This window comes from Erinaceus europaeus, chromosome 18 (assembly GCF_950295315.1).
Source record: "Erinaceus europaeus chromosome 18, mEriEur2.1, whole genome shotgun sequence".
Lineage (NCBI taxonomy): Eukaryota > Metazoa > Chordata > Mammalia > Eulipotyphla > Erinaceidae > Erinaceus > Erinaceus europaeus.
Window position 1 is genome coordinate 38238343 of NC_080179.1, and position 26700 is coordinate 38265042.

Here is a 26700-nt window from a genome sequence, read left to right on the forward strand (position 1 = left end):
TGAAATTCACAGCAGACAACAGCCGTTCCCTGCATCATGAAACCTTGTTCAGGAGAGCAACACACTCATCTTATTGGTATCAAAGCAAGAGGCCAAGGCTAAATGGTCCTGGGTTCAGAAGATCTGGTTTACCACTTAGCCTCCCAAGGATGACCCACTACTGTGAACCATGCAAGCGGGAGTTGAATGGTAGCACAGCAGATTAAGTGCACTTGGCACAGAGCTCAAGGACTGGCATAAGGATCCTGGTTCAAGCCCCTGAATCCCTACCTACAGGGGAGTCACCTTCACAGGCAGTGAAGCAAGTCTGCAGGTGTCTATCTTTCTCCCCCCTCTCTGTCTTCCCCTCCTCTCTCCATTTCTCTCTGTCCTATTCAACAGCGACAACATCAAGAACAAAAACAATAATAACAACAACAAGGGCAACAAAAGGGAATAAATAAATAAAATAAATATTAAAAAACAAAATGGGACTTCTGGAGGCAGGGCTACAGAGCAGCAGCAGCTGTGTTTCTCTCCTCTCCTCTCCCAGGTCAACTAGGAATACCAAAGGAGACCACTTGGGACCAAAACAAGACAGGACTAGAATGACTTCAGGAACCCATCAAATCACCAGTGACTACAAACACATGTGGCTAGTGGACAGAGAGGAGCCTAGGCAGAGATTAAGTGGCTGGTAACAGTCCACAGTTTACCAGTTGAGACACCACTTCCAGTCTGTTTCACCAACAAAGGATTGGCTAAAAGGAGGAGAAGACTCCCCTAAGAGTCACCGAATGCAACTGTGAGTCACCATTGCTACTGCCCTCAGAATCTGTAGCAGCAGCAGGGAGGCCCTGTGGGACAGAGAACTAATGAGGAAACTCAGGAGAAGATCTATAACTAGGTGGCCTAGTGGTGAGGCTGTGAAAGGCTTTTTGCATAATCACTGGATTATCTCTGCCCCACCCTGCTTTATCTCTTGGTCAGGAGTCAGTGATTAAGCTAAGAAGCCTACTTATAGTTTAAAAGCGCTCAGGCTCCCATAGCCTACAGGGAAGAGAAAGAACAAAACAGGCTTTTAAGCCATTGAGCTCCAAATCAGGGATTAAAAGACTATTGAAACGACTGTCAATTTTCACAACCATGAACCCTTTAATTAACTTACTTAGACACAAGTCAGTCAAGGCAAGAGTATCAGTAATTTGAAATGAGCTGAGAGAGGGACCTCATAACATACTATATAGAATGGTTAAACCAAAAAGAAGAAATATTGGAGAAATGAACCAAGACAAGAGTCCAGCTAAAAGCCCCCTAAAGGTTGAAGCACAAAATAATGAGGTCAACATCCAAACATTAGTTATGGAAATAATCACAGGAGTGAGTAAAGAGTTTGAAAGAATTGCCATCAGAAATGCATAAACAACAAATGAGACTCTGGAAGAAAATACTAATTATCTCAAGGCTATTAGAGAGCTGAAAGCTGAGCTAAGAACACAACTAGCTGAACAAGCTAAAACAGTATCAGAATAGGCTAACAAAACAGATGGACTCCAGAAAACAGTAGAGGGCAGAGAGAATAGAATCAATGAGGCTGAAGACAGAACTAGCAAGATCAAGGATGAATTAGAGACAACTAAAAAAGAAGTAAGAGATCTCAAAAAGAGATTAAGAGATACTGAAAACAACAACAGAGACCTATGGGATGACTTCAAAAGAAATAATATACAAACTATAGGCTTACCAGCGGAAGAAAAAGAGGGAGGGGAAAGAAAGTATTCTTAGGACATAATAGCTGAGAACTTCTCTTGTCTAGACAACATAAAACACATAAAAGTTCAAGAAGCCCAGAGGGTCCCAAACAGAATTAACCCAGACATAAAGACACCAAGACACATCATAATTAAAATGGAAAGGAATAAGGATAAAGAAAGGATCCTGAAGGCTGCAAGAGAAAAACAAAGAGTCACCTACAGAGGAAAACCCATAAGATTAACAGCAGACTTCTCCACAAAAACACTACAGGACAGAAGAGAATGGCAAGATATCTATCAAGTGCTCAATGAGAAAAGTTTTCAACCAAGAATACTGTATCCTGCTAGAATGTCATTCAGACTAGATGGAGGCATAAAAACCTTCTCAGGCAAGCAACAGTTGAAAGAATCAAATATCACCAAGCCTGCCCTGAAAGAAATTCTGAAAGGTCTATAAACAGTGAGACCACCATAAATAGGCCATATATCAGAACACTCTAAAACTCTACAAGAATGGTGTTAAAATATCTTCAATCTTTGATATCAATAAATGTCAGTGGCCTGAATTCACCTATTAAAAGGCACAGAGTAGGAAGATGCATCAGAAAACACAACCCAACAATATGCTGTCTACAGGAAACCAACGTAGCTCAATAAGACAAACACATCCTCAAAGTAAAAGGATGGAAAACTATCATACAAGCCAATGGCCCACAGAAAAGGGCAGGAACAGCTATTCTCATGTCTGACATGATAGACTTTAAAATAAATAAAATTTAAAAAGATAGGGATGGATACTACTTAATGCTCAGACGATCAGTCAGTCAAGAGGACCAAACAATTTTTAACATCTATGCACCCAATGAGAAGCCATCTAAATACATCAAACTTTTACTGAAAGAGCTACAGCAATATATTAACAGCAACACAGTCATAGTAGGGGACTTCAACACCCCACTCTCTCAACTTGACAGATCATACAGGAAGAAGTCAATAAAGATTAAAATAAAGCTAAATGAGAAGATAGATAAACTAGAACTATTGGACATTTTCAGTCATTCATCCCAGGAAACTGGAATATACATTTTACTCAAGTCCACATGTGTCATTCTCAAGGATAGACCATATGTTAGGCCACAAAGAGAGAATCAGAAAATTCAAGAGCATTGAAATCATCCCAAGCATCTTCTCAGATCACAGTGGAATTAAACTAACACTTAACAATCAACAAAAGATTAGTAATAGTCCTAAAAAGTGGACGCTCAACAGTACACTTCTTAATGGTCAAAGAGGAAATCAAGGAAGAAATCAAAATGTTTTGAGAGTTCAATGAAAATGAAGACACAAGCTATCAAAATATTTGGGACATAGCTAAGGCAGTACTGAGAGGGAAGTTCATAGCCATACAAGTACACATTAGGAAATAAGAAAAAGCACAAATAAACAACCTGATTGCATGTCTTAAAGAAGAACAAGAACAAAGAAACCCTAAACAACCAGAAGGACAGAAATAACTAAAGTTAGGGCAGAAATAAATAACACTGAAAATAAGAAAAACATACAAAAGAGCAATAAAAGTAAATGTTGGTTCTTTGAAAGAGTGAACAAACTCAGCAAACCTTTAGCCAGACTCATAAAACAAAAAAGGGAGAACACCCAAATAAATCAGATCATAAATGAAAGAGGGGATTATCACAACAGACACCACAAAATTCAACATATCATGCGAGGCTTCTGTGAACAACTACATGCCACCAAGCTAGAGAACCTGGAAGAAATGGACAATTTCCTAGATACCTATGAACTTCCAAAATTAAGTAAAGAGGAAGTAGATAACATGAACAGGCCCATCACAGCTAATGAAATTTAAAGTTATCAAAAATCTTCCCAAAAATAAAAGTCCTGCACCAGATGGTTTTACAAATGAATTCTACAAAACCTTCAAGGAAGAACCAATTCTTCTACTTTTAAAAGTCTTCCAGAAGATTGAAGACACTGGAATACTCCCTGCCAGCTTCTATGAAGCCAACATCACTCTGATACCAAAAGGAGACAGGGAAACAACCAAAAAAGAAAACTACAGACCAATATCTCTGATGAACATAGATGCGAAAATACTGAACCAACCAAAATTCTAGCCAACCGGATACAGCAGTATATTAAAAAGTCTGTTCATCATGACCAAGTGGGGTTTATCCAGGCATGCAAGGTTGGTTTAATATACGTAAATCAATCAATGTGATCCACCACATCAATAAAAACAAGACCAAAATCCACATGGTCATATCAATAGATGCAGAGAAAGCCTTTGACAAAATCTAGCAACCCTTTATGATCAAAACACTACAAAAAATGGGAACAAATGGAAAATTCCTGAAGATAGTGGAGTCTATATATAGCAAACCTACAGCCAACATCATACTCAATGGTGAAAAACTGGAAGCATTTCCACTCAGATCAGGGCTGCCCACTATCGCCATTACTATTCAACATAGTGTTGGAAGTTCTTGCCATAGCAATCAGGCAGGAGCAAGGAATTAAAGGGATACAGATTGAAAGAGAAGAAGTAAAACTCTCCTTATTTGCAGATGACATGATAGTATACATGGAAAAACCTAAGGAATCCAGCAAGAAGCTTTTGGAAACCATCAGGCATTACAGTAAGGTGTGAGACTATAAAATTAACATTCAAAAGTAAGTGGCATTCCTCTATGCAAACACTAAGTTAGGAGAGTAAATCCATAAGTCAATTCCTTTTACTATAGCAACAAAAAACAATAAAATATATAGGAGTAAACCTAACCAAAGAAGTGAAAGGCTTGTATACTGAAAATTATGAGTCACTACTCAAGGAAATTAAAAAAGATACAAAGAAGTGGAAAGATATTCCATGTTTATGGGTTGGAAGAATTAACATCATCAAAATAAATATACTACCCAGAGCCATCTACAAATTTAATGCTATCCCCATCAAGATCCTAACCACATTTTTTAGAATAGAACAAATGTTACAAATGTTTCTCTGGAACCAGTAAAGACCTAGAATTGCCAAAACAATTTTGAGAAGAAAGAACAGAACTGGAGGCATCACACTCCCAGATCTCAAATTGTATTATAGGGCCATTGTCATCAAAACTGCTTGGTACTGGAACATGAATAGACATATTGACCAGTGGAATAAAATTGAGAGCCCAGAAGTGAGCCCCCCACCTATGGACATCTAATCTTTGACAAAGGTGCCCAGACTATTAAATGGGGAGTCAGAGTCTCTTCAACAAATGGTGTTGGATACAATGGGTTGAAACATGCAGAAGAATGAAACTGAACCACTGTATTTCACCAAATACAAAAGTAAATTCCAACTGGACCAAGGACTTGGATGTTAGACCACAAACTATCAGATACTTAGAGGAAAATATTGGCAGAACTCTTTTCCACATAAATTTTAAAGACATCTTCAATGAAACAAATCCAATTACAAAGAAGACTAAGGCAAGTATAAACCTTTTGGACTACATCAAATTAAAAAGCTTCTGCACAGCTAAAGAAACCACTACCCAAACCAAGAGACCCCTCACAGAATGGGAGAAGATCTTTACATGCCATACATCAGACAAGAGTCTCATAACCAACATATATAAAGAGCTTGCCAAACTCAACAACAAGACAACAAATAACCCCATCCAAAAATGGGGGCAGGACATGGACAGAATATTCACCACAGAAGAGATCCAAAAGGCTGAGAAACACATGAAAAAAAATGCTCTAAGTCTTTGATTGTCAGAGAAAGGCAAATAAAGACAACAATGAGATATCACTTCACTCCTGTGAGAATGTCATACATCAGAAAAGGTAACAGCAGCAAATGCTGGAGAGGGTGTGGGGTCAAAGGAACCCTCCTGCACTGCTGGTGGGAATGTCAATTGGTCCAGCCTCTGTGGAGAACAGTCTGGAGAACTCTCAGAAGGCTAGAAATGGACCTACCCTATGATCTTGCAATTCCTCTCCTGGGGACATATCCTAAGGAACCCAACACACCCATCCAAAAAGATCTGTGTACACATATGTTCATGGCAGCACAATTTGTAAGAGCCAAAACCTGGAAGCAACCCAGGTGTCCAACAACAGATGAGTGGCTAAGCAAGTTGTGGTATATATACATAATACTACTCAGCTATAAAAAATGGCGACTTCACTGTTTCAGCTGATCTTGGATGGACCTTGAAAAATTCATATTAAGTGAAATAAGTCAGAAACAGTAGAATGAATATGGGATGATCTCACTCTCAGGCAGAAGTTGAAAAACAAGATCAGAAGAGAAAACACAAGTAGAACCTGAAATGGAATTGGCGTATTGCACCAAAGTAAAAGACTCTGGGGTGGGTGTGGTGAGGGGGAAGAATACAGATCCAAGAAGGATAACAGAGGACCTAGTTAGGGTTGTATTGTTATATGGAAACCTGAGAAATGTTATGCATGTACAAACTATTGTATTTACTGTCAAATGTAAAACATTAATTCCCCAATAAAGAAATTAAAAAAAAAGAAATTCAACTGTTATTTTTTTTATTCCATATTGGTACTTGTTTGATCAGTTTTGTATCTAAAGTTTCCTTTTAAAGGTAACAAAGTCTAGAGACACACACACAGATTTGATTTCTAGGTCTTCTGGAACCATACCCTTTTGGCAGTATCATTTTACGGAACAATAAAATGTCATTTTATGTCAGTGGGGGGAAAAGGTCTTTTCAAGAAGACTTAATTTGGGGGCCAGATGGTGGCCCACCTGGTTAAGTGCACAAGGATCCACTCAAGGATTAGGTCTCAGTCCCCACCTTCAGGGGGAATGCTTCTCAAGTGTGAAGCAGGTCTGCAGGTGTCTCTCTCTCTCCCTCTCTATCTCCCCTCACCTCTCAATTTCTCTCCATCCTATCCAATAAAATGGAGATGGATGTCAGGGGTAGTGGATTAGTAGTGCAAGTACCAAACCCCATTGATAACCCTGGAGGTAAAAACAAAAAACAAAACAAAACAAAAGGACTTAGAGCAATTTTAGGCTCAAAGCAAAGGTAAGCGAGAAGTATACTAGTTACCTATGTCCCCTGTGCCCACACATCCACAGTCTCCCCAGCTGTTAAAACCACCCCCCGGAACAGTAAGTCACATTTCCTTCAGCTGATGAGCCCACACGAACACACTGTAATTCCTCTAAGTCCACTGTCTATGTGAGCATTCCCTCTGTTGGACATGCCTTAAGTCGAGACAAGTGTCAGCTGACATGTATCCATAATGATGGTATCATAATAAAATATTCACACTGTCCCAAAATCCTCTGTGCTGCCCCTATTCAACTCTTCTGGCAAGTACAGATCTGTTTTATCTTTTGTAGTTCTTTTCCCAGAATCATTAATCCATTATTCCATGTATTTGAAATAATACAATATGGAGTTTTTAAAAATATATATAAACATATCTCAAGCGTGGTCCGGGAGGTGGCGCAGTGGTAAAGCTTTGGACTCTCAAGCATGAGGTCCCAAGTTTGATCCCTGGCAGCACATGTGCCAGAGTGATGTCTGGTTCTTTCTCTCTCCTCCTATCTTTCTCATAAATAAATAAAATCTTTAAAAAATATATATCTCAAGCATGCATATAAATGTATATGTATAAGCAAGATCAGAAGAGAAAATCTAAGCAGAACCTGGACTGGAGTTGGTGTATTGCACCAAAGTAAAAGACTCTGGGGTGCATGGGGGAGAGTACAGCTCCTGGAAAAGGATGGCAGAGGACCTAATGGGGGTTGTATTATTATGTAGAAAACTGAGAAATGTTATGCATGTACAAACTATTGTATTTACTGGTGACTGTAAAACATTCATCCCCCAATAATGGAAAAAATGTTTTTAAAATGCATATGCATAAGAATAAACCATATGCATGAATATTCATAAGTAAAAGTGTATGTGTATGAATATATATTCATAAGAAGGTATTATCTTATAGCACAGGGGATAAAGCTTTGGACTCTCAAGCATAAGGTCCCAAATTCAATCCCCTGCAGCACATGTACCAGAGTGATGTCTGGTTCTTACTCTCTCTCTCTTTTTCTCCTCCTACCCCTCTCATAAATAAATAAATAAAATATCAAAAATCAGTATTATCTTAGTAAAAAGTTAAGTATCCAACAAGTTAAACTAAATTTCAATATCAGAAGACAGAGACATACATTTATTTTAATATTTTCTATCACCTATTGTTTAGTTAGTTTTATTAGCGAAATTATTGTCATTTCACTCACCTTTTGTTGTTGTTTAAGTTGTCTTTATGTAACAGAAAAATAAATAATACAGAATGTAAATTGCTGAGTAGCACCTACTCATATTTGCATGTTAAAGCAATAACCTGTGAAGAATAGGTTTTGCTTTTGTTGGGTCTTGTTATACATATTATATTATGGACTAGGGCAAGGTGTGGTGGGGGCTCTGCTTTGCTGCTTTGGCCCTAGACAGGGTGGGTCCCTTTAAGTCCCCACCTCCTACTCCAAGACAAGGCACTCCAGGGGCTTACAGTGTAGGGTGTAGATTGGCTCACTTGCAGTGGAGAGCACACAGGAAGGTTGGAGTTCCCCCAGGTGAGCCTTAGGTCGGCCTAGCCCAATCACTGAGGCTTTCTGGGAAGGCCTGGGACAGGTGAGTCTAGGCTGGCCCTGGAAAATCCAAAAGGACAAGGGGAGCAGGACAGTGGATGGACCAAATATAGAGACAGGCTGGGGGTATGGATCCACCTGCCAACACCATGTCCAGCAGAGAGCCAATTACAGAAGGAGACCTCCCTGCTACCCATAAAGAATTCTGGTCCGTACTCCCAGAGGGATAAAGAATAGGGAAGCTTCCAATGGAGGGGATGGGACAAGGAACTCTGGTGGTGGGAACTGTGTGAAATTGTACCCCTGGTATTTTACAGTCTTGTTAATCATTATTAAACCACTATTACAATTTTTTAAAAAATAAACTATGTTTCTGTCTTCTTACGCTGCAATCATTTTACCTTGCTGGATACTTCAATTCTGTATTAAGATACAGATTCACTTATGCATACACACAGAAACCACATACTGAGTCACAGCACAGGACACTCTGGACCAGCATGGCCAGGATGAACCAGGGGACAGTGATGTGTGTGGAGTGGGGAGGGCCCTGCTAAGGGAGGGTGGAGCTGGCTATGGGGCTTCCAAGGTCTGGCTGGCCGCCAGCGTCTGCTGGCAGCACCGGCGGGTGAGTCAGCCTGTGAGTCAGCGCCCCCTGACCAAGCCCAGGCTGGGGGCCAGAATCTGGGACCTGGTGCTGCAGCAAGAAGGGCAGGACTGAAGACTGTGCAGAGGGACAAAGAGGGTCAGAGAGCCAAAGGCTGGGGGCTGCATGTCAACATCGCAGCAAGACTCTGCAACCAGGGCCTGCTCATCCAATCTGGCCTGCCTTATGTTTACTTACTCATTGGTTTCTTTAAATACCTTGTGTATTTTTTAAATTTTATTAGTGATTTAATAATGATTTACAAGACTGTAAGATGACAGGGGTACAATTCCATACAATTCCCACCACCAGAGTTCCATGTCCCATCCCCTCCATTGGAAGCTTCACTATTCTTTATCCCTCCAGGAGTATGGACCCCAGATCATTATGGGGTGTAGAAGGTGGGAATTCTGACTTCTGTAATTGCTTCTCCACTGGACATGGGTGTTGGCAGGTGGATCCACACCTCTAGCCTTTTTCTCTCTTTCCCTAGTGGGGCAGGGCTCTGGGGAAGAGAGGTTCTAAGACACATTGGTGAGGTCCTCTGTCCAGGGAAGTCATGATGATGTCATGGTAGTGTCTGCAATTTGGTGGCTGAAAAGCAGTAAGATATAAAGAAAATTGTTCAGTAAACAGGAACCCAAGGTAGGAACAGAGCAAATGAAATTAGGAATCTTCGTGTGGAAAGAAGCTAGGAAATCTATTTTAGTCTATTTTTAAAAAATACATATTTTTATTTATTTATTTTTGGATAAAGACAGAGAGAAATTGAGAGGGGAGGGAGAGACAGAAAGGGAAAGAGTCAGAGAGACAGCTTCAGCCCTGCTTCACTACTCATGAAGCTTACTCCCTTGCAGGTAGGGACTGGGGGCTTGAAACCAAGTCCTGGCACACTGTAATGTGTGCACTTAATCAGATGCACCACCACTTGGCCCCAAATGTATTTATTTTTAATGACACAGAAAAAAATATGCACACTGAGTGACCAGAGCCCTGATCCACTCTGGCTGATGGTGGTGATTGAACCTGGGACTTTAGAACTTCAGGCAGAAAAGTCTGTTGCAAAACCATTATGCTGTCTCTCCAGCCCTTTTTGTTTTTAAACATTTATTTATTTACTTATTTTGAAAGGACAGAGAAGTTGAGAGGAAGAAGGGAGATAGGGAGAGAAACATCTGCAGCCCATGAGTGTTTCACCACTCATGGAAGCTTCTCACCTACAGGCTTGGATCTATAATTTTTTTTTTTTTTAGTTTATTTAGAGAGGAGAGAAAGAAGCAGAGCATCACTCTGGCACACGTGATGCTAGGGACTGAATTCAGGACCTCAGGCTTCCAAGTCCATTGCTATAGACATTTCTTTAGTTTGTATTCTTTTCATCAGAGTCCTAGCTGCTCAATTCTGGCTGGTGGTGGTGCTGGGGATTGAGCATGAGACTCAGACATGAAAGGACATAGTGTAGGGGAGATAGCATAATGACTGAAAAATGGCTTTTGTACCTGAGGCTCTAAAGTCTCAGGTCACAACCATAAGCCAGAGGTGAACAATGCTCTGGTCTCCCTCTCCCTCTCCCTCTCCCTCTCCCTCTCCTTCTCCCTCTCCCCCGCAATAAAACAAATAAAATATTAAGAAAGAAAGAAAGAAAGAAAGAAAGAAAGAAAGAAAGAAAGAAAGAAAGAAAGAGAGAAAGAAAGTCTGGCTGTGCAGTGTCCCACTAGTATCTCTGCTGGCCACCTGATGTCTCCACCACCTGAGGAGGTGGATCCCTGTAGCCTCCTCCAGGTTCATGGGGGGACCCTGTAGGGAGGAAGCTGGGAACCTGTGAGTGGACCCAAATGCCTGCACGGATGCTTCCCTGAGACCAGGAGCTGACGCCAACCCTGAGTCCCACCGTTTTCATTTTTCAAATCCATCCATAGTGGTTCAGTTTTTTGCATTATAAAGAGAAAGAAAGAAAGAAAGAAAGAAAGAAAGAAAGAGTTGCAGAAAGCACTGCATACTCTCTCCTTTGACACTATCTTTAAATTAAAATGAAAAAATTAAATTAATTAATTAAACATTTTTGAATAGTTGAATGAGGAATGTTTTGTGACATCCAAAAGTGATCACACGTCAGATGGCAGCATCTGTGAGCAGTGCACTGGTGCAGGGATGCTCTTTATTTGTGTGTCGTCCTCAACTGCAAGGCTACATTAGCTCTACAACAACAGGGTCCAGAAGTTACTGGACAGGCCTTCAAACCTTTTACTGCCTGTCCTTTGACAGCTGTTCTGCTTCAGTTCCACAGGGTGCTCAGGCCTTAGCTCTTACGCAGGTAGCTGGGATAGTGCAGAACACTCTCTAGGGTGTGGGAGACCCCAAGTTTGAGGAGACACCCAGCTGCCCCCCAGGTAGGCTTCCCCAGGGTCTGTGAGCTCCCAGTAGAGCCCTCAGCACTGGGGCTGAGCTTGCTGGGATGCAGGCTGTGGGGCTCCCACTGTAGCCAAGGGACTTGTCTTTGTCCCTGCGCTTTGCCAGAGCAGGGGTCCCGCACAGGACCACATGCTCCCGGTCTCTGGGTACTCAGTAACCAGCTAATCCTTCACAAACTTGTCCAGGAAATCCATCAAGCCAGCACGTTACCAGGAATTTGATTGGCTCCATCACCAGCAGCCTGGGGTAAATCTCTCTTTGCAATCTAGATTTTGGCTTAAGGCACTGTTTTTCTGACTTTTTTGAAAGACTTCACTACCCAGTAAAAATATTTTGCTGTCGCAACAGTTTCATAGAACAATCTATCTGGACTCAGTGGTTATGCAGGTTTCCTGGTTTTATTCATTGAAGATCCTGAAAGATGAAATAGGTTTTTTTTTAAAAAAATATTTATTTATTTATTCCCTTTTGTTGCCCTTGCTGTTTTATTGTTGTAGTTATTATTGATGTCATTGTTGTTGAATAGGGCAGAGAGAAATGGAGAGAGGAGGGGAAGACAGAGAAGGGGAGAGAAAGATAGACACCTGCAGACCTGCTTCTCTGCTTTTGAAGCGACTCCCCTGCAGGTGGGAAGCTGGGGCATCGAACTGGGATCCTTACACCAGTCCTTGCGCTTTGTGCCACCTGCTCTTAACCCACTGTACTACCACCCGACTCCCTGAAATAGATTTTATGATCTACTAAAAGGTTGGCACCTGCTATGTGAAAAAGTATATTCAGAGAGCTCTGTCTTTTCTTTCTCAATACAAAATGCTGAAGTGGGATGGGCCCCGGCCATGCTAGCCCCAGGTCTGAGTCTCCATGTCATCCAGCCTTTCACTACTTTTGACCCATGACAGCCCCAACCTCTATGGGCAATAAGCTTACACCCATGTTTGCGTACACCTGAGTCCTGGCTACTGCGACCACCAACGATGTGAAGTCATTAGTTTTCACTTACTTCTATGCTGTGTGAACTTGGTTACACAGCTACTGTTTTTAAAAGAAGTTAGTTCTGTGTATTCTTTATTGATGTATTGCTTTAAGCCATTTTCAGGCATCTCTAGTTACAAAAAATGTATCAAGAAACAAACATAACCATTCTGTGCTCACCAGCAGGCTCATGCACTCTGTCTTTCTGCCCCTGTCTCCCCTATCCCCCTCCACCCCCACTGATGGCTCCAATCAGCCTCGAGCTCTTTTAGGCAAGTGGAGGAAGCCACTGGGTTCCTGACATTCCGGGCACTCTGACATGTCTAAACTTGAGTTGAAAATGATGTGCCATCCTGTACACTGTTTGTCCCCGCCTGGCAGAGGCTGTCAGTTGGACAACTGTCTGGCAGGGCCAAACATCCTCTCAAACTGTGCAAGGTCATCTCGAGAAGGGCAGCCTTCCTTAGCCAGGAGGTGTCTGTCCTGAATCCTGAGGTGTGCAGGTGTCTCAGCACCACATCCCCCAGCTCCCAGGTAGCTGAAGGTCTACGTGGTGGAGACGCACAAAGCAGAAACCAAAATAATAAAGACAGGATCTGGACTCTGTCCTGGAAAAGATTCTAAGGTAGTTTAAGAGTAATGTAAAGCAGTGAAAACGAGATTGTTAGGGGCTGGGCAATGGTGCACCCAGTTGATCGCAGATGTTAAAATGCACACAGACCCTGGGTCCAACCCCCTGACCCTCACCTGTAGTGGTAGTGGGGGGATGGGACTGGAAGAGTCACAAATGGTGAAGCAGGGTTGCAGAGGCTTCTCTTTTCCTTTTTATTTCTCTGTCTCTATTCAATAAATAAACAAAAAAAATTTAAAAAGACATTGTTGATTAGTTTGATATAAATGCTTCATCATTTACATGTTAGAGCACTATTTAAAAGTACCAGATCAGGAGTTGGACAGTAGGGCAGCGGGTTAAGCGCACCTGGCACGAAGCGCAAGGACCGGCATAAGGATCCCGGTTCAAGCCCCTGACTCCCCACCTGCGGGGGGGGGGGTCGCTTCACAGGTGGTGAATCAGGTCTGCAAGTGTCTATCTTTCTCTCCCCCTCTCTATCTTCGCCTCCTCTCTCCATTTCTCTCTGTCCTATCTAACAACCATGACATCAGTTACAACAACAATAACTACAACAACAACAACAAAAAAACAAAGGCATCAAAAGGGAAAATAAATAAATAAATGAAATGTTTAAAAAAAATAAAAGTTCCAGATCCAGGGGCCTGGTAGTAGCTCACTTAGGAGGGTATACACATTGTCATGAAAAAGGAGCCAGATGCAAGCCTCCAGTCCCCATCTGCAGGGGGAAACTTCACAACAGGTGGAGCAGTGCTGCAGAAGTCCTTCCCCATTCCTACTTCTCTGTCTCTTGATTCTCTGTAAAAAAAAAAGGGGGGGGTTTAAAATTTTATTTATTTATTTATTTGGATAAGAGGGATATAATTTCACACAGTTTCCACCACCGGAGTTCCATGTCCTATCCCCTCCATGGGAAGCTTCTTTATTCCTCTGTGAGTATATACCAAAGATTTTTTTTTGGGGGGGGGGAGCAGAAGGTGGGAAGTCTGGCTTCTGTACTTGCTTCTCCACTGGACCTGGGTGTTGGAAGGTCAATAAAAGGAAAAAAAATTAAATGAACATTGGGAACAGTGGAGTCTGTAGACACTGTAGTCCCTGAGTAGACACTGAGTCTGTAGACACTGAGTCCCTATGACAACCCTGGTGGAAATAATAAGAAGAAAAAGAAGGAAAAAAAATAACAATAATAAATGTCTCAGATCCTGAGGTTAGCAAGGCCCTGGAAGAGTCTTACAGGCAAAACAGTTGACCACCTGGCAAACACCCCCGACGTCTTGAAGGGCATAGCTTCTTCTGTAAATCCCACTTCCCACTGGGGAGTAACTGGGTATTATATCATCAGGGCTCCTAGATTTGATCTGGTTTGTTCTACATATGCTGAAAAGAGCCTGGCTTATAACTAGAACACCCCCTTTGGTGCACAGACAGCAAGAACGGCCACTATCCAGGAGAACAGGAGTTCATGTCTCCATCACAGGAAACTCCACCAGCATCACAACTCCCACAAAAGAGAGCACTGCTCTGAGGTGTGGACCCCGCTGTTTGCGCAGCATCCACTCTCTTCCTCCTGGCACACTGGTTCAGTTCAGGCTTCCATCCTCCATGTGGACTTCAGCGGAAATTCTGTTTTTCCTGCCCATTGCACTGAGGAGAGGGTGCTGGAGAATACTCTGTGTACGGAACTACCTGGCCCAGTGATTACTGTGAAAATGGACTGATAATCAGATTGGGTTAGTGAAATAGGAGGGTGAGGTGTGTGTGTGTGTGTGTGTGTGTGTGTGTGTGTGTGTGTAAGAGAGAGAGGGAATGCTGATGCAGGAAGGCATCTTGACTGCTCAGTTCTTGGCTGGAGCATGTGTGGGAAGCCAGGCCTCCTTGCACATAGAAGGGTGGGGTTCCAAGGGGAGCAGAGGGGCCGGGTGCTGGTCAAGCTCCTATTACAGGGGCGGGGGGAGCAGAGCCCATCAGCCTGTCTAGTCCCTGCCTCTGGGATGTACACCAGGGGTCTGCAATTGGGAGATAAAGATAACTACTTTTTTCTTTGTGTGGATTTTAAATGATGTATTTATTTGCTAGCACAAGAGAGAGAAAGAACCAGAACATCAGTGTGGTATGTTGAATATTGAGAAACAAATGCAGGGCCTTGTGGTCCACTCATTGCACACCTCTTGGCCTAAATCTTGTGTGATTTAAAGAAAAGAAAAACAATTAACGAGAGAGATCACTATTTTATCTTGTGCATTGCTGGGGATCAAACCTAGGGCCTCGCACACACAAGGTATTCCTTGTATTCACAGAGACACCTCCCCACCTACTGAGTTTGTTGTTAAAACCATATGTACCTATCACTTAAAACTGAGTACAGAAATTTTCTGCTTTTCTGTTTCTCTCTCTCTCTTCTTTTTTCTTTTTTACCAGAACATTGCTCAGTTCTGGCTTTTGGTGGTACAGGGGATTGAAACTAGGACTTTGAAGCTCCAAGCAAGAGAGTCTCTTTGTATAACCGCTATGCTATCTACTCCAACCCTGCTTTTCTATTTTTTTCTGCATCATTATGTGTATCCTTTTCTTAAACCAAAGAATGAAAGGGTGTGGCAGAGCCCTTGCAGTGAGTCTCACACCCACATGGGGCACTGGCTGTCTTAAATAACTAAATATTGCAGCTCAGAGGAAGAGGGACTTTCTCATGATTGTCAGCACAGTAAAAATGTGTATTTTACAACACAGCCTACCATTAAGACACATCAGCTTAAACAAAAATTCACAATACATTCTCTACTCTTATTAGGAGTGACACAATCTGTCTTCTCCTCTATAGAAGTCATTTCCTGTTAGTTTGGTCTCACAACATGCTCGTGGGTGGATCAGGACCTGCAATTTTGATCCAATTCTTACTTTGTTAACAGGGGCACTGCCTACCCAAGGAGAGAAATAAAATGTTGTGGCCTATGTGACCATGCTTCTGTGTGGCTACTGATTTCGTTTCATCAGCTATTGAGGAAGAAACATGTCTAAAAAATAGCAGTTGATTTTCTCTAAAGTGTTGAATTAGGTGAAATTAGGTTAAGGGTCTGCAATTGGAGATTTCCTGCCTTTTTATCCCAAAATCTCATGTTGGAAGCCACTACCTCCTCCTCCTCCATCACCTCCTCCTTCCTTCTTTTTAATTAATTAATTAATTATTAATTATTAGTGGGGGAGACCTGTAATCACTCTGGCTCATGGAATGATGGGGATGACCTCAGGATGCCGTGCTTGTAAGTCCAGAGCTCTAGCCACTGTACTACTTCCCATATTTTGCCCATATCCATCCATCATTCTTTTCTTTCACTTTTTCTGCCCTTCCTCCCTTCTTCTTATGGTGGTGCCAGAGATAGAAGCTGGAACATCTGGGACTAGAGACATGAAAGACTGGTGCTCTACCATTGTGCTATCTCCCTGGCTTAAGGTCATAGGTTTTTAAAGAGAACTGTTCTTTTTTCACCAAAGTAAAAAACCCTGAGTGGGGGAAGAGGCGGATTTTTAGCTTCACTATAGGGAGATGGGGGTGAGGACACAGACCTTTGGTGGAGGGGGGGGAGGAAGGAAGAAAGAAAGAATGAATGAAAGATGGAGTCGGGTGGTAGCATAGTGGGTTAAGCTCAGGTGGAGCAAAGCACAAGGACCAGTGTAAGGTTCTGGGTTCAAGTCCCCGGCTCCCCACCTGCAGGGGAGTCACTTCACAGGCCGTGAAGCAGGTCTGCAGGTGTCTATCTTTCTCTCCCTCTCTCTGTCTTCCCCTCCTCTCTCCATTTCTCTCTGTCCTATCCAACAGCAATGACATCAATAATAACTACAACAATAAAACAACAAGGACAACAAAAGGGAATAAATAATAAATAAAGATTAAAAAATAAATCTTTTAAAAAAGAAAGAAGGAAGAAAGGAAGAAAGGAAGGAAGGAAGGAAAGAAGGAAGAACTGTCTGGGACTAGGCAGTAGCACACATGTCACAGTGTGCAAGGACCTGGGTTCAAGCCCCTGGGCCTAGCCTATGGGGGGAAACTTGAGAGGTGAAGCAGTTGCAGTTCTCACTCTGGTTCTCTCCCTATCTTCCTCTCCCCTCTTGATTTCTCTCTGTCTCTTCCCAACAAATAAATATTATAAAAATGTATTTAAAATATATAGCTGTTCTATCTGGAGTAGTGGTGGTTTTTTGTTATCTATTAAAGTGAAGAGAAGTTGTGAAAAAAAAAAACTCTTCTGTCATTCCTGTGTCTGTCCATCTGCTTACTCAGCATCCACTTAATTTTGCATGATAGCAATCAGAAGCAGGCAAGAAAGATGAAGGTCTGGGGCCTCACACATGGGGCCTAGACCCTTGCACAGTGACAGAGACCTGCAGGTGTGAAAACAGGGGCTGAGGAAGCCCCACGAGGGCAAAGACAAGGACAAGGGCAGGCTGGGAGGGTGGGTGTGGCCTCAAGAAAGACTTTTTTCCTGACTCTCAGTTTCCTTCTCTGTAAAGTGGAGATGGTAAAACCTGCTCCTGGTCACCATGAGGTTGGTGAGGGTGTCAGGAAATAAGACCTGCAGAGTGACAACGAGGCCGGACCAACCGCCAGGACCTCTGCAGAGCCTGTGGTGGGGTGGGTGGAAGACTTGTCAGGTACCTGCATCCTGAGAAGCCAGCTCAGTCCTTGCTCCCACTGGCAAAAATGAATTTATGCACATAAACTCCACCAGCGGAATGAACAGAGGTTTCTTGGGCAAAAAACGGGAAGGGAAGGGAAGGGAAGGGAAGGGAAGGGAAGGGAAGGGAAGGGAAGGGAAGGGGGAGGGGGAGGGGAGGGGGAGGGGGAGGGGGGAGGGGGGAGGGGGAAGGAAAGGGGGAGGGGAAGGGGAAGGTAGGAGAGGGGAGGGGAGGGGAAGTGAAGGAGGGGAAGGGGAGGAGAGGGGAGGAGAGGGGAGGGGAGGGGAGGGGTGGGGGATAGGGATTAAGAGCAAAAGCAAGTAAGTTCACTCCAGAAGGGCTGGAAGACCTTCTGCAAAAAAGAGCAGAGACTCTCCAATATTTAGATTTTTTTTTTCTCTCTCTGGTTCCTCCCTTCCTCCTGTTTGTGAGTGGTTCATGCAAATTCACTCAGGTAGGGTTGCTAGTGGGTCTTTTGTTTGGCTCAGGTGATGCTGAGTAGTTGCCTTCAGCTGCCTCCCACGGACCACAGCCTCTCCAGGGCCTTTTACATCAGCTGGAAGCCCTCCACCTTAACCTGCCCCTCCACTGACTGACCACATGGTTAGTCCATCACTACCTACTCTAACAGAGTCATGACCTCCGTACAGGGGCCCATGATGGAGGTCTTGTCAGTGTGCCACACAGAGGGGCTTAACATTACCTTATAGGCCTTGGGAGATAGCACAATGGTTCTGGAAAAGACTTTTCATGCCTGAGATACCAAGGTCCAATCCACCACACCACCTGAGCAGAGCTCTGGTCTCTCTCTCTATCTCTCTTGCTCTCTCTCTCTCTCTCTCATAAAAATAAAATAAAATATTTTAAGTATTTTTAAGTTTTTTATTATCTTTATTTATTGGATAGAGACAGCCAGAAATTGAGAGGAAGGGAGAGATAGAGAGGGAGAGAGACAGAGAGACAGAGAGAGATCTGTGTAGCCCTGCTTCACCACTCGCAAAGCTTCCCCCCTGCAGTTGGGGAGCAGGGGGCTGGAAACTGGATCCTTACACGGGTCCTTGTGCTTCAAACTATGTGTGTTTAACCCAGTGCACCACCACCCAGCCCCCAGGAACATGATATTTCCCTCCCCCTCTTTTTTTTTTGCCTCCAGGGCTATCGCTGGGGCTCAGTGCCTGCACTACAAATCCACTGCTCCTGTGGCCAATTTTTCAATTTTAGGACAGAGAGAAATTGAGGGAGGAAGAGAGACAGAGGGACAACTGCAGACCTGCTTAACTGCTTGTGAAGTGACCCCCCCATGCAGGTGGAGAGCTGGGAACTCGAACCAGGATCTTTGCGTGGGTCCTTGCGTTTTGTACTACGTGCACTTAACTTGGTGCACCACCACCCAGCCACCCTCTCCCTTCCTTCTTTCCTTTCTCTTTCTCCCTTGCTCCCTTCCTCCCTCCCTCCCTTTCTTTTTTGTTAGTAATTTAAGAATTTTGCTTTACACTACAGTTACCATGTAGTCAGCTGTGGAGTGCTGGGTACCTCAGTATTTCATGCTTCTTCTAAAAGCCCAAGGGGGAATCACTCTTAATACAACCTTTGTTCTTTCTGTAAGTGAGGATACCAAACTCAGAGAAGTGAAGCAGCTTACCCAGGTCTACACAGCTGGCAGAGCCGGAAGCTGGATGATGGTCTGAGGCTGTGTACCTCATGTTCCTTTGAGGTCTGGCACTGTTCCACTTGTGATTCCACAGCAACTAGGGCTTAGCTGCCTGCACCCAGCCTGAAATGACGAAGACTATTAGCCTAGACCCAGGGCCAGAATTTGCAGCTGTGAGTCACCCAACCCACTCCAGCAAGGACCACCCCCTCCCCAGCCTGCAGGGCTGAGACCTGGTTTCCAAGCAGTGAGACACAACAGATATAAATACAATGGGATCTATTGCTGGTTTTCCCCGGCTTCTCTCCCTCCACCCTCAACCTTTCCTCCTGCCTCCCCGGGGCAGTAACTGGAGTCTCAGACTGAAAGCTTCCAGACGAGAGTAAATGTGGTCTGTGGAGCGGAAATTTAGAGACTGAGGTGGAGCTCTACTTGGGCAGTAAATGGGACAAGGATGTGGAGGAGGGCAGGGCAAAGGGAGATGTAGGCAGTGGCACGTGGATTTTTACCATTCCTTTTTTTTTTTATTTTTAGAATGTAAGGGTTTTTTTTTTTAATTATGATCTTTATTTATTGATAGAGACAGCCAGAAACCAAGAGGTTAAGGGGAGCTAGAGACAGGGAGACAATTGCAACCCTGCTTTACTACTCATAAAGCTTCACCCCTGCAGTTGGGGAGCGGGAATTCAAACCCGCATCCTTGTGCACTATAGCAGGTGCACCTCTACTGAGCCCCCAATTTTTACCATTCTGGTTGGATTTGTCCCATTCTTTGCTAACTCACTGGTGACTTGTTTTTTTGTTTTGTTTTGTTTTTTTATCTTTATTTATTGAATAGAGACAGTCAGAAATCAAGAGGGAAGGGGGCGATAGAGAGGGAGAAACACACAAAGAGATACCTGCAGCCCTGTTTCACCACTCGTGAAGCTTTTCCTCTACAGGTGGGAACCGCGGGCTCGAACCTGGGTCCTTGCGCAATGTAATACGTGCACTCAACCAGGTGTGCCACCACCCGGCCCCTGGTGACTTGTTTTTGTCTGCTTCCAGTTTGGAACTATTGTGTATGAGACAACTATGAACATACATTTACAAGTCTCAGTGTGGACATGTGTTTTCATTTCATGATTAAATAGGAAACAGTAGAATTGCTGGTTCATTAACTAGATATTATTATTAAGATTTAATTATTATTACAAATTACGTATTTATGTGCAATTTCATCATGCCCCAGGCAGCCTTTTTCTTTTCTTTTCTCTACTTTACTTTTCTTTTTTTCTTTTTTTTTTTTTTTTTTTTCTTTCTGATTTTTTTTTATTGGGGAATTAATGTTTTACATTCAACAGTAAGTACAATAGTTTGTACATGCATAACATTCCCCAGTTTCCCATATAACAATACAACCCCCACTAGGTCCTCTGAATCCTTCTTGGACCTATATTCTCCAAACCCACCCACCCCAGAGTCTTTTACTTTGGTGTGATACTCCAATTCAGGTTCTACTTGTGTTTTCTCTTCTGATCTTGTTTTTCAGCTTCGGCCTGAGAGTGAGATCATCCCATATTCATCCTTCTGTTTCTGACTTATTTCACTTAACATGATTTTTTCAAGGTCCATCTAAGATCGGCTGAAAACAGTGAAGTCACCATTTTTAGTAGCTGAGTAGTATTCCATTGTGTATACATACCACAACTTGCTCAACCACTCATCTGTTGTTGGACACCTGGGTTGCTTCCAGGTTTAGGCTATTACAGATTGTGCTGCTATGAACATATGTGTACACAGATCTTTTTGGATGGGTGTGTTGGGTTCCTTAGGATATGTCCCCAGGAGAGGAATTGCAGGATCATAGGGTAGGTCCATTTCTAGCCTTCTGAGAGTTCTCCAGACTGTTCTCCACAGAGGTTGGACCAATTGACATTCCCTCCAGCAGTGTAGGAGGGTTCCTTTGACCCCACATCCTCTCCAGCATTTGCTGCTGTTACCTTTTCTGATGTATGACATTCTCACAGGAGTGAAGTGGTATCTCATTGTTGTCTTTATTTGCCTTTCTCTGACAATCAAAGACTTGGAGCATTTTTTCATGTGTTTCTCAGCCTTTTGGATCTCTTCTGTGGTGAATATTCTGTCCATGTCCTGCCCCCATTTTTGGATGGGGTTATTTGTTGTCTTGTTGTTGAGTTTGGCAAGCTCTTTATATATGTTGGTTATGAAACTCTTGTCTGATATATGACATGTGAAGATCTTCTCCCATTCTGTGAGGGATCTCTTGGTTTGGGTAGTGGTTTCTTTAGCTGTGCAGAAGCTTTTTAATTTGATGTAGTCCAAAAGGTTTATACTTGCCTTAGTCTTCTTTGTAATTGGATTTGTTTCATTGAAGATGTCTTTAAAATTTATGTGGAAAAGAGTTCTGCCAATATTTTCTTCTAAGTATCTGATAGTTTGTGGTCTGACATCCAAGTCCTTGATCCACTTGGAATTTACTTTTGTATTTGGTGAAATACAGTGGTTCAGTTTCATTCTTCTGCATGTTTCAACCCATTGTATCCAACATTTGTTGAAGAGACTCTGCTTTCCCCATTTAACAGTCTGAGCCCCTTTGTCAAAGATTAGATGTCCATAGGTGGGGGGCTCACTTCTGGGCTCTCAATTCTATTCCACTGGTCAGTGTGTCTATTCATGTTCCAGTACCAAGCAGTTTTGATGACAATGGCCCTATAATACAATTTGAGATCTGGGAGTGTGATGCCTCCAGTTCTGTTCTTTTTTCTCAAGATTGTTTTGGCAATTCTAGGACTTTTCTGGTTCCAGATAAACATTTGTAGCATTTGTTCTATTCTCCTAAAAAATGTGCTTGGGATCTTGATGGGGATAGCATTAAATCTGTAGATGGCTCTGGGTAGTATATTCATTTTGATTGTGTTAATTCTACCAACCCATGAATATGGAATGTCTTTCCACTTCTTTGTGTCTTTTTTAATTTCCTTGAGTAGTGACTCATAATTTTCAGTATACAAGCCTTTCACTTCTTTGGTTAGGTTTACTCCTATATATTTTATTGTTTTTTGTTGCTATAGTAAAAGGAATTGACTTATGGATTTCAATTTCTTCTAGCTTAGTGTTTGCATAGAGGAATGCCACTGACTTTTGAATGTTAATTTTGTAGCCTGACACCTTACTGTATTTCCTGATGATTTCCAAAAGCTTCTTGCTGGATTCCTTAGGTTTTTCTGTATATACTATCATGTCATCTGCAAATAAGGAGAGTTTTACTTCTTCTCTTTCAATCTGTATCCCTTTAATTCCTTGCTCCTGCCTGATTGCTATGGCAAGAACTTCCAACACTATGTTGAATAGTAATGGCGATAGTGGGCAGCCCTGTCTAGTACCTGATCTGAGTAGAAATGCTTCCAGTTTTTCACCATTGAGTATGATGTTGGCTGTAAGTTTGCTATATATAGACTCCACTATCTTTAGGAATTTTCCATCTGTTCCCATTTTTTGTAGTGTTTTGATCATAAAGGGTTGCTAGATTTTGTCAAAGGCTTTCTCTGCATCTATTGATATGACCATGTGGATTTTGGGCTTGCTTTTATTGATGTGGTGGATCACATTGATTGATTTACGTATATTAAACCAACCTTGCATGCCTGGATAAACCTCACTTGGTCATGATGAACAATCTTTTTAATAGACTGCTGTATCTGGTTAGCTAGAATTTTGTTCATTATTTTAGCATCTATGTTCATCAGAGATATTGGTCTGTAGTTTTCTTTTTTGGTTGTGTCCCTGTCTGCTTTTGGTATCAGAGTGATGTTAGCTTCATAGAAGCTGGCAAGGAGTATTCCAGTGTCTTCAATCTTCTGGAAGACTTTTAAAAGTAGAGGTATTAGTTCTTCCTTGAAGGTTTTGTAGAATTCATTTGTAAAACCATCTGGTGCAGGACTTTTATTTTTGGGAAGATTTTTGATAACTGTTTCAATTTCATTGGCTGTGATGGGCCTGTTCATGTTATCCACTTCTTCTTTACTTAGTTTTGGAAGTTGGTAGGTATCTAGGAAATTGTCCATTTCTTCCAGGTTCTCTAGCTTGGTGGCATATAGTTGTTCATAGAAGCCTCGCATGATATGTTGAATTTTGTGGTGTCTGTTGTGATATCTCCTCTTTCATTTATGATCCAATTTATTTGGGTGTTCTCCCTTTTTTGTTTTGTGAGTCTGGCTAAAGGTTTGTCGATTTTGTTCACTCTTTTGAAGAACCGACATTTACTTTCATTCATCTTTTGTATGGTTTTCTTATTCTCAATGTTATTTATTTCTGCCCCTAACTTTAGTTATTTCTGTCCTTCTGGTTGCTTTAGAGTTCCTTTGTTGTTCTTCTCCTAGGTCTTTAAGATGTGCAATCAGGCTGTTTATTTGTGCTTTTTCTTGTTTCCTAATGTGTGCTTGTATGGCTACGAACTTCCCTCTCAGTACTGCCTTAGCTGTGTCCCAAATATTTTGATAGCTTGTGTCTTCATTTTCATTGAACTCTCAAAACATTTTGATTTCTTCCTTGATTTCCTCTTTGACCCAGTAGTTGTTAAGTAGTGTACTGTTGAGCTTCCACATTTTGGGACTATTAATAATCTTTTGTTGATTGTTAAGTGTTAGTTTAATTCCACTGTGGTCTGAGAAGATGCTTGGGATGATTTCGGTGCTCTTGAATTTGCTGATGCTGTCTTTGTGGCCTAACATATGGTTTATCCTTGAGAATTACCCATGTGGATTTGAGTAAAATGTGTATTCCAGTTTCTTGGGATGAATGACTCTGAAAATGTCCAATAGTTCTAGTTTATCTATCTCTTCATTTAGTTCCCTTATGTTTTTATTGATTTTCTGCCTGGATGATCTGTCAAGTTGAGAGAGTGGGGTGTTGAAGTCCCCTACTATGACTTTGTTGCTGTAAATATATTGCTGTAGCTCTTTCAGTAAAAGTTTGATTATTTAGATGGCTTCTCATTGGGTGCATAGATGTTAATAATTGTTAAGTCCTCTTGATTGACTGATCCTCTGAGCATTAAGTAGTGTCCATTCCTATCTTTTTTAATCTTATCTATTTTAAAGTCTATCATGTCAGATATGGAATAGCTGTTCCTGCCCTTTTTTTGGGGGGGGGCACTGGCCTGTATGATAGTTTTCCATCCTTTCACTTTAAGTCTGTGTTTGTCTTGTTGAGTTAGGTGGGTTTCCTGTAGACAGCATATTGTTGGGTTGTGTTTTCTGATGCATCTTCCTACTCTGTGCCTTTTAATAGGTGAATTCAGGCCATTGACATTTGTTGATATCAAAGATCGAAGATATTTTAACACCATTCTTGTAGAGTTTTAGAGTGTTCTGATATATGGCCTGTTTATGATGGTCTGACTGTTTATAGAAGATCTTTCAGAACTTCTTTCAGTGCAGGCTTGGTGATAGTTGATTCCTTCAACTGTTGCTAGTCTGAGAAGGTTTTGATGCCTCCATCTAGTCTGAATGACATTCTAGCAGGATATAGTATTCTTGGTTGAAAGCCTTTCTCATTGAGCACTCGATAGATATCTTGCCATTCTCTTCTGGCCTGTAGTGTTTGTATGGAGAAGTCTGCTACTAATCTTATGGGTTTTCCTCTGTAGGTGACTCTTTGTTTTTCTCTTGCAGCCTTCAGGATTCTTTCTTTATCCTTATTCCTTTCCGTTTTAATTATGATGTGTCTTGGTGTCTTTATGTCTGGGTTAATTCTGTTTGGGACCCTCTGGGCTTCTTGAATCTTTATGTCTTTGATGTTGTCTAGACTAGAGAAGTTTTCAGCTATTATGGCCTGAAGAATGCTTTCTTCCTTTCCCTCTCTTTCTTCCTCTGGTAAGCCAATAATGCGTATATTGTTTCTTTTGAAGTCATCCCATAGGTCTCTGTTGTTGTTTTCAGTATCTCTTAATCTCTTTCTGAGATCTCTTACTTCTTTTTTAGTTGTCTCTAATTCATCCTCGATCTTGTTAGTTCTGTCTTCAGCCTCATTGATTCTATTCTCTCTGCCCTCTACTGTTTTCTGGAGTTCATCTATTTTGTTTCCCTGTTCTGATACTGTTTTAGCTTGTTCAGCTAGTTGTGTTCTTATCTCAGCTATTTCAGCTTTCAGCTCTCTAATAACCTTGAGATAGTTACTGTTTTCTTCCAGAGTCTCATTTGTTGTTCCTGTATTTCTGATTACAATTCTTTCAAACTCTTTACTAACTCCTGTGATTATTTCCTTAGCTAATGTTTGGATGTTGAACTCGTTATTTTGTGCTTCACCCTTTGGGGGGCTTTTAGTTGGACTGTTGTCCTGGTTAGTTTCTCCAATATTTCTTCTTGTTGGTTTACCCATTTTATATATTATGTTATGAGTTCCCTCTCTTAGTACTTTTCAAATTACTGATATCTATTTCCTGGATTGACTTGTGTCTAAGTAAGGTAATTAAAGGGTTCACAGTGGTGGAAGTTAACAGTTGTTTCAATAGTATTTTAATCCCTGAGTTGGAGCTCAGTGATTTAAAAGCCTCTTTTTTTTTTTTTTTTTTTGTTTCTCTGTAGGCTATGGGAGCCTGAGGGCTTCTAACTTAATCACTGACTCCTAACCAAGAGATAAGGCAGGGTGTGGCAGAGATATTCCGGTGGTTATGCAAAGAGACTTTCACCGCCCCACAGCTATGCCACCAAGGTATAGGTCTTCTCCTGAATTTCCTGGTTAGGTCTCTGTCCCCCGGTGTCCCTCCCTGCCGCTGCTCCAGATTTTGAGGGCAATAGCAGTGGAGACTCAGAGTTGCACTTGGTGAGTCTCCAGGTAGTCCTCTCCTCCCTTCAGCTGTCCCCTTGTTGGTGGGACAGACTGAAGGTGGTGTCTCAACTGACAGAGTGTCAGACTGTTACCAGCCACTTAGTCTCTCCCTAGGCTCCTCTCTGTCACCAGCCACGTGTGTTTGCACTCACCAGTGATTTGGTGGGTTCCTGTAGTCGTTCTAGTCCTGTCTTGTTTCAGTTCCAGGTGGTCTCCTTTGGTATTCCTAGTTAATCTGGGAGAGGAGAGGAAAGGAGAGGAGAGGAGAGGAGAGGAGAGGAGAGGAGAGAAACAGATCTGCTGCTGCTCATAGCCCCACCTCCGGAAGTCCTCCTCTTCTTTACTTTTCTTTCTTTCTCCTTCTCCTCCTCCTTCTTCTATTAGAGACAGAGAAAAATGGAGAGGGGAGGGGGGTAGATAGCAGAGAGACAGAGTGCCTGTAGCACTGTTTCATTATTTATGAAGCTTCCCTCCTTAAACGCAGGGCTTGAACTCAGGTCCTCACTCATG

The 26700-nt window shown here is 42.2% G+C and overlaps 1 long non-coding RNA gene across 1 annotated transcript; it reads right to left on the reverse strand.

Annotated features, from left to right (window-relative positions):
- Positions 1 to 13424: 13424 nt before the first annotated feature.
- On the reverse strand, positions 13425 to 26443 carry LOC132534318 (uncharacterized). Its single transcript, XR_009546041.1, has 3 exons — positions 26343 to 26443; positions 19351 to 19482; positions 13425 to 13835 (listed from the first exon to the last, which is right to left on the reverse strand). It is a non-coding gene; the product is annotated as an uncharacterized LOC132534318 (long non-coding RNA).
- Between the last annotated feature and the right edge of the window lie 257 nt (positions 26444 to 26700).